The sequence below is a fragment of the Meleagris gallopavo genome, chromosome 4, assembly GCF_000146605.3.
Source record: "Meleagris gallopavo isolate NT-WF06-2002-E0010 breed Aviagen turkey brand Nicholas breeding stock chromosome 4, Turkey_5.1, whole genome shotgun sequence".
Lineage (NCBI taxonomy): Eukaryota > Metazoa > Chordata > Aves > Galliformes > Phasianidae > Meleagris > Meleagris gallopavo.
The window spans coordinates 65808452-65816683 of NC_015014.2; the positions used below are offsets into that span (position 1 = coordinate 65808452).

General features: G+C 49.3%; 1 long non-coding RNA gene across 1 annotated transcript in view; it reads left to right on the forward strand.

Moving 5' to 3' along the window:
- Positions 1 to 8214, forward strand: part of LOC104910889 — a 47138-nt gene extending 38924 nt beyond the window's left edge. Inside the window, exon 3 of the long non-coding RNA XR_002114603.1 lies at positions 4223 to 8214. This is a non-coding gene — a long non-coding RNA (uncharacterized LOC104910889). The remainder of the gene's footprint in view (positions 1 to 4222) is intronic.
- The last annotated feature ends 18 nt before the right edge of the window (positions 8215 to 8232 follow it).

Below are 8232 nucleotides of genomic sequence, written 5' to 3' on the forward strand. Positions count from 1 at the left end.
CAGATAGATTTCCCGATAACAGTTTCGAACAAGGTTTCCTTTTATCCTGCAACTCTTAAATAATTGCCCCATTTGCTCTTTGCTTTTATTGTACTTGAGGTTTTACAAACTGAGGTTGTTTTGGAAACTGCTAATTTTAGGCACATCTTGATGCTTTATTGTTCCCTTTATTGCGCTTTTTTAATGCTGTGGCAGAACCTCGGCGGAGAAACGGAAGTCATCTGTGTCCTGGGACTGCTAAGTCTAGACTGGATGAAGGATGAGAAAACCCAGCTGGAGTCATCCCCGGCCTTTTGAAATCCTTTTGTTTTCCCGATCCAAAATTCACCACTGATTGCCTTAATACACCCCAGCGTTAATTGGACAGAAGTACACCTACGTTGAATGAGTGTGAAATTGGGAGCAGCTTTCCAAGTCAGTAGATATATATAATAGTCAACGTGGGCATTACAGATACAATGGAGTGGCCAAGGCAGGGCTTTCCAATGGTGCCTTGCATGGCCCCATATCGTCTAATTATTCCGCTTCAGCGTCACTTGACAATGAAAAGAAGATAAAAGCTTGGCAACCGGTTTGCTTAGAGGGGTCAATTTATCCCAGCTCTTTGTAGAGCAATGTCATTTTAGGCTTTTACATGGCAGATAACGCCGTCCCCCCCACGGGAACACGAGCTGCAGCACTTCCCTAAATAGGTTGGGAGAGGACAGTAAGTTGTACACGCCGAAAACGTACCTTGGCTCACATGAATTATGTTTTCTCAATGGAAATAATAAGGTCTTGTCCTTACGCACCCAGATTTTGAGAACTGGGTCAGTTGGACATCTTCCATGCTGTGTTGGGAGGGCAGGGTTTGTGGAGCACGGCGTTGGTGTGTTCTCCAGCAGTAGCAAGGAGTGGTTTCTTTTTTCCCCCAAGAGAAATTTCTTCTGAAATAATGTACAGCAGGTGTTTCAGCTCTCTGAACATGAATCCGGTACAGTGGGCTCCTTTGGCACAGATTATGAAACAATCATGGGGCTATTTACTAGCTCCAGTACTCGTGGGTGACCTTGGATCTGAACTTTGGAAGTAGTTTAATCCCTCTGACCCTGGCATCCGAAAAGAAAGATGTCAGTTTTCTCTGACAGCTTCGATGTTTTCCAGCACCGTGACAAACTGCTGCTGTTGGCCATGGTGAAGGGTTTGGGTACAAGTGGCAAAAGACCTGAGTTCCTCATTCCATTTCCAGGCTGGATGTGGCTCTGGGCAGCCTGGGCTGCTGGTTGGTGACCTGCACATAGCAGGGGGGGTTGAAACTAGATGATCATTGTGGTCCTTTTCAACCCAGGCCATTCTGTGATTCTGTAATTCCTCCCCTCTCCACCATCCGGATACTCGTTACTTGGGGAGGAAATAGGAGGACTCCGGAAGGCTGAGCATTGGCAGTCAGGTGCCAAGGTAAATATAGCCTGGGCCCTGCCTTTAACTGACTCGAAGCCATCGTGATTACATGAGGAGCCCTGCTTGAAAACAGCTGGAATGGTGTGGCCCGAGGTGGACAGATGGCTTTGAACATTGGCGAGGGAATGCTGCAAAATCCCAAGGCATTCTTCTCTCCCTCAGCAGCAGGCTGGGACCTGTCCTCCCTGAGCTACCAAAGAGTACTGAGGATCAGAACGCTACAAAAGATCAATTAAAAAGAAAATAATAACGTGCTTCTGTCTGCCTCAAGATGGATCTTGCTCCAATAACCACCCAGGAGAGAGACACGTGTGGAGGGTAAGGTTGCATTGGAAACCTTGGGATCTTCCACCCAAACCACAGATGCTGCTGGTGGGTACAGGATAGCTAAATGCCAGAGATGCTTTTCATTTTGCAGTCTCGCTGAGGAAAAAGAGGGGAAAAAGAGCCGCTTCTGTTAAGACTGTTCTGCAGGATCTCTGGGGCCTGGATCAGCAGGGATTTAGCTCCTGGTTGTGGTTGCTTCACTTCCTGAGTGGAACTGCTTTCATCTTGTGCAGCCAAAGGACTTCCAGGCTAAGAATTGAAATCCAATTTTCCTTTTCCAGTAAAACATGAAGGGCTGTTTGAGGATGACCCAGCACAGTCACATGAGTTAGAAGAAAGAGGAGGAACTCATCCCTTTGTTTTGTCACTTAGTGCTTTCATTAATCCAGATGTACCTCTTTTTTTTTTTTTCCCCTTCTCCTTCCTCTGCTCTTCCGACTCTTCTGCATTGATGCTCAGGTTACATGGCTGGAGGCACAAAACATTTGGAAATTCTGCTTGAGCCAGGAGGGATTTTGGAGCTGACCCCTCGACCTGCTCAGCCCCTTACCTGTAAATCGAGCCACCTTTCATCCCTGCACTGTTTTCCTCAATGAAATGGATGGAAGGAGGCTGAATGGCTGACTCCCATGGTCTGGCAGAGGGAAGGTGGCTACACAGCAAGGGTTGAAAACAGCAGTGCCATTATTCATGCATACTCCAAACAGTAGCTGGCTCCCTGAGGCAGCAGCCTGCACACAGTGATGTACAACCTATGTTACAGGGAAATCAAAGACTGGGATTCAGGACACCTTGGTGTCCTTGCCTACCCAGCTTATCACCTGCATTCCAGCTCGTCAGGGCAAGCAACCAGTTCCTCAACCAGAGGTGGGGAATACTTTGCTCTAGGGACCCACTTCTTGCCAGCTGTGAGCAAGTGGTGCCAGATTTCCTCACCAAGCCCTTGGGTACTGCAAGCCTTGTGCAGTTAAATAGCCCTGTGTGCTCCTGTGTGTGTGCAGCTCAGCTCCTACCTGCCAAGCTGGGAAAACCCCAGCTTTGATGTGCTGCACCAATGACTCTCGTGACGTTTCAGGCCTTTAGAGGTGAGAGAAAAGCAAAAAATGCCTCACGTGAAGATGCTGTCAGCTGCTGGAGTGTAGAGCCGTGGTCTGCTCCAGGAAGGACTGATCCTGAGCAGTGGAGATGCACCAAGGGATCACTCTGAGTAGATACACTTATGGGTGGGGACAACCTTTGGGACGTCTTGATGAGGTTGACCTGACTTGATGACAAGTTGGTTGGTGTTTTTGTGGCTGAGTGTGACATCTTTCGTGTGAGGCAGATTTGACTTACCTGCTCTACTTGGATTGTAAGTACCAAGATCATTGCCACACCTTCATTGGTAAGATCCAAAATAGATGGAAATGTTGCTTGAGTCCCACCCTGGCCTTAGCGCTAATTTCTGCTGCTTAACATTGGAGCCAGTGAGAGTCATTCTGAGAAATTAGGAAAGCAACATGAAGGTTTTGGGGGTTGAATCACAGACTCATGCATTGGGAGAGGTTGGCAGTGACCTCTGGATGTCATCTGGTTCAACCCCCGCTCAGTCACGGTGCCCATAAGCACGTCTAGATGGCTTTTGAAGGTCTCCAAGGATGGAATTATAGGATCATAAAGTGATTTGAGGACCTTAAACGTCATCAACTCATTCCATGGCTTTTGTTCAAGCATCTGCAGCCCCACATTGAGATCTAAGTAGAGAAACTGGATGAGGAGAGAGAACAGAGGTGCTGAGACGTGTGAAATTACCCTGATGCTGGGATGTTTGGAGCCCCTTTGGTGGGGGATCGGACTTGAAATGCGTGTCAGTTCTCTACCAATAGTCTGAGATGTGTTAGACCTGGCTGCCACCAAAGAAATATTTAATCTTCAGAGTGAAAGTGAGGACAAGTCTCAGCAGGGGGAAAATCTGCTGCAGCTGAGAGCTGGCAGAGGGCTGGGAGGGTGTTGAAAGGGATGACATGGAGCACGTGTATGCTGATGGGGCCAGGAGCAGAGCAGGAGGGCTCCTGTGTCTCCTACAGCGGGGTCTCCTTTAAGGTACCCTGTTAGATCAGCAGTGGAAATGCTTCAGTGCACACATCTGTGTTCATCATGAGATTCCAGCATCTTCTTCCATCTTCATTTTGGCATTCCCTGGGAAAACGCATTGCCTGCTGCAGCCCTGCTGCTTTTCTCAGCTTCCTTCGTGTAGCTTTGGGGAAGGGCTGGCAAGAAGGTCACGGGAGAACGTGGGAGGAAGACTGAGGTTGGCCCAGCTGGTTTCAGCCTGGTGCTCAGGAACTGGACCTGCTGCAGGAGCAGTGTGTGCAGCCCTCTAATCCACGGCAGTAAATCACATGCAGAAATGTTGGCTGGTCGGACCCAGACCTCCGGGGCTATCTTATGTAAAGTTATTCCTCTTCTATTACAGGGCTCAAGCTTTACTCCCTGTCGCAGAACTGCAACATCTTCAATTACAGAAGCAGTATCTGCCAAAGCAGTGTTTGGACGCACTCATCAAAGCATATGTGTTTTGCTCTCCTCTTCCAAGCTGCTTCTGTGAGCTCACGCCAAAGTACCCAGCACTCCCTGTTGTTTGCATGACACATTTCTGCTCTCCCATTTCCCTTGTTTCTACATATGTGATGACCTTAGAGGTCTTTCCCAGCCTTAATGAGTCTACGATTATTTTTTCCCTGCAATCTCTCGAACCACTTTGCCCACAGAGGGAGGAGAAGAGAGGTGATGGAGCGGGGAGGAAGGAAAAACGGCGTCTCTGTTTGGTGTTTCACCAAGCAGTTTCTAACAAGCAGTTTGGGATGTTCCCCTCCCTCCAAACACATCGATCCAATTTGAAAATCCAGGGCTTAAAAGCACAGATGTTTGGTGTGACACAGACACAGCAACTTCCTAGCAAGAGAGATGGCTTTGCTGCTGGTGAGGTCCTGGGGGCTAATCTGGGATGAGAGGAGTTAAAGCATCCTTAAAGCGGCTCACCCGAAACTTTCCTTCCCTCTGTGCACTAAAACAGCTTTCACAGATGCTGCGGATCCCTGTGGCCATCCCTTGGTGTCCCCAGGGCTGGACCAGCAGTGGGATGTGACCTGGCCAATGGTTCCATTGGAGTTGGCTGCTGGCAGTCCTTCATGCCCAAAGAGAGCAGTGGGGAGATGGTGGGAGTTAATTCTGTCTGGAGTCAAATCTGGTAGCACTCAGAAGCGCCGAGGATGCGAGGTGGGATGGTTTGCTTGCAGCATGGGTGACTGCCTTATTTTTTAACTCATTAATTTTAATCTCAGCCCACGCCACCAAGGATCACAAGTCAGGGGTGCTGCTGATATTCGTTGCTTGACTCTGAATAAACATCTGCCATTTATAACTGGTTCCTCCGGCTCACGTTGGAGCACTCAACACCTGAATTGCCTCTGAGAGCATCACATGGAGACTGCAAGTGCTGCTCCCTTCCTGCAGCACAACATCACACTTAGGGCAAAGTGTGCTGTAGGGACTGAACTGTGCCCACTGTCTTTGCTGCCGGTCCAGTCAGTGCATGGCTGCTCTGGTTCGCCATCAGCCTGCTCTCACTTCATCTTGTGGACTGATTTTGAAGCACTTACCTGAGCTCTCATGCTGCATGCTGGCAGCTCCTGCAGAGTGGTGGCTGTGAGATGAGGCTTTGCTTGCAGCAGTGCAGCCTTTGGGCACCTTGGATCTGAATTCTTCTCTTGTTCAGCTCACATGATACTTAATTCCTTGAGAGGGAGGAAAGGTGGCACCACCTATACCAAAGCCTGCAAATCTGCCTCTGCTGTAGCACATGCTCAACAAGATACAGAATCATTTGAGTTGGAAGGGACCCTTAAAGGCCATCTGGTCCCACTCCTTGCAACAAACAGGGACACCCACAGCTCCATCAGTGCTCACAGCCCCATCCAGCCTGACCTTGGGTGTCTGCAGGGTTGGGGCACCCACTGCCTATCTGGCAACCTGTGCCAGTGCTTCACTACTATGTGTAGGACTCAATTTTCAATCCATGTGCAAAATGATATCTCAGAATGACATCTCTTGCTTCGCTCCCTCCCAGCTGAGGTACCCTTCCCTGCCTTTGGTTGTAGCACCATTTGCAGAGCGTCTTCAAATAATCACTCCTCTTCCTCTGCACCTGCTCCATACGGGCACAGGGAGGCTTGAGATGCAGTATAGCTTGGCAAACCAAGCATTGAGATAAAGAATCTGGAATTTAGAATCATAGGATCATCAATGGATAGGGTTGGGAGGGACCTTAAAGCCCATGCAGTTCCAACCCATGCCAAGGGCAGGGACACCTCCCAGCTGGATCAGGCAGCCCATGGCCCCATCCAGCCTGGCCCTGAGCACCTCCAGGGATGGGACATCTTCAGTGCCAGGACCTCACTGCCCTCTGAGTAAAGAATTTCCCCCTAACATCTACTGTAAATCTCTCCTCTCTTAGTTTAACACCATTACCTCTTTTCCTATCATTGCAGCCTCCGTCAGTGAGTCCATTCCCATCTCTCCAGACTCACTCTGCCAGCCAGGATACCAACCCAGTGCGTTGTGCGTCCTCGATTTGGTTCAGATTGGAGGCAGGTTTGCCCCTGGTTGTTGTTGGGCTGCGTTTTGCGAGGTCAAAATGAGATGAATGTGTTTGGCTTTGCCATCGAGCAGACAAATACAACGCTGGGCTTCATCAACAGGGTTTGTCTTGTGTTCACAAAGCAACAAGCAGCCACAGAGAGCCAGCTCTGTTCTATGTGAGCTCCTGTACCATTTTACGCCTGGCTAGGGGAATCTCTCATTTAATGGCAAGACTGAGGAGCCTTCTGTGTATTATGCTGCTAGCAAGGGGGTGGTGGGAAGGGGTGTTTGTGTGGGAGCACTGCTTTTCAAAGCCTTTTCAAAAGGCTGAGACAGCGGACACTTTCAAAGATGGGGATGTCTCTGGTGCTGTCCGTGGCCATTGTATAGAAATAGAAATAACGTGGGTGGAGTTCTGTGTCAGCCCAGATAGGTCTCAATGAGTTAAATTGAGCAGCGTTGCGATGGTCCAGCTGGAATCGTGTGTTTGCAGGGGGAATGCTTTTATACAAGAGTTGGGTCCTGCGGGTTTGCCTTTATTGCTTGATACTACAGAGTGTTTGAGTTCTCCTGTAGATTCTTCATGTTTGTTGGAATATCAGTAAAATAGAAGTGACACGAGGTGATATTTAATGCCTGGTCAGGAAGATGGTGTTTACTGGCAAAAGGGAATGGGCCGTAACAGCTGAGTTCCAGCATTACCTTCTCTCTGTTCTCTCTTTCATACGCATCCAGGCTGCTGTCATCAAGGAAACCTGAAATTCTCTGCTGGTGCTTTTGCACACAAAATGGCCAGAGATGCTGTGAATCCATGGGGGAATGAAATATCTCTGATCCTGGTGCAAATTAAACCTCTGAAGATCTCAAAGAAACCATTTCTTTCAGCCACCCCATCGGTATCAATAGCAGCCCCTGCACCGGGCACTGGGGCACCATTTTGGGCTGAGAAGTGCCCCAGTGAAGGAGAGGGAGATGTTTTGTCTTGAGTGTGATGGGATGGGCAGTGCTGGAGGAGGGAATAACCAATCTGTCAATGTGCTGGCTTTCACCCTGAGTTTTTTCCAAAGCAAATTGGGTTGCAGGCTCAACCTCTCTCCTTTGTGTTGGGAAGGGACCTCAGGCTTCTCCTGGAGCTCCATCTAGAGGGGAGGAAGATGGGCCCATCCTGGTGGCCTCCCTCGGGTGTCCTCAAGGAGCCTTCCCATTGCTCTGGTGTTTCATTTCTTTCCTTTGTGTTCGGGGTGGTGCTGTGTAGAGCTGGGCATTGGAACTGTGATCCCTGTGGGTCCCTTCCAGCTCTGTCACTGTGACTCTACAAACTCATACAACAGAGCTGTAGTTACACCACAGACACAGTTTCTCCTGCACCAGTGAAGGGGATTTCTCTACTGGCCTCACAGGTGCAGCCGTCCCCACTGAGGATGTAGAAACCACACCGTGCTCTGTGGTTTCTTGTGGGTTTGATGACAAAAGGCAATTGGTTGTGGTTTGGGCTGGGGATTTCCTGGCGAAACAGGTCGGAGATGATGTTCCTGTCATGATGCTCCTGCAACACAGAGAGCACTTTGCCCATGCAAAACTAAAGGGAACGTCGTGGAGTTGTTGCACAGAACTGAGCGCACAACGCAGCCTGGCTGTCAAGGTGGAAACAATCTCACAAAACATTGCAGCTCCAGCTTGCCCAATCTGCGTTCACAGGATCATAGGGTTGGAAAGGATCTCAGGAGATCGTTGAGTCCCACCCCTTGCTAAAGTGATGTATAATAGGTCGGGGGGTCAGCATCCAGCCAGGTCTTGAGTATCTCCATAGAAGGAGACTCCCCAACCTCTCTGGGCAGCCTGTTC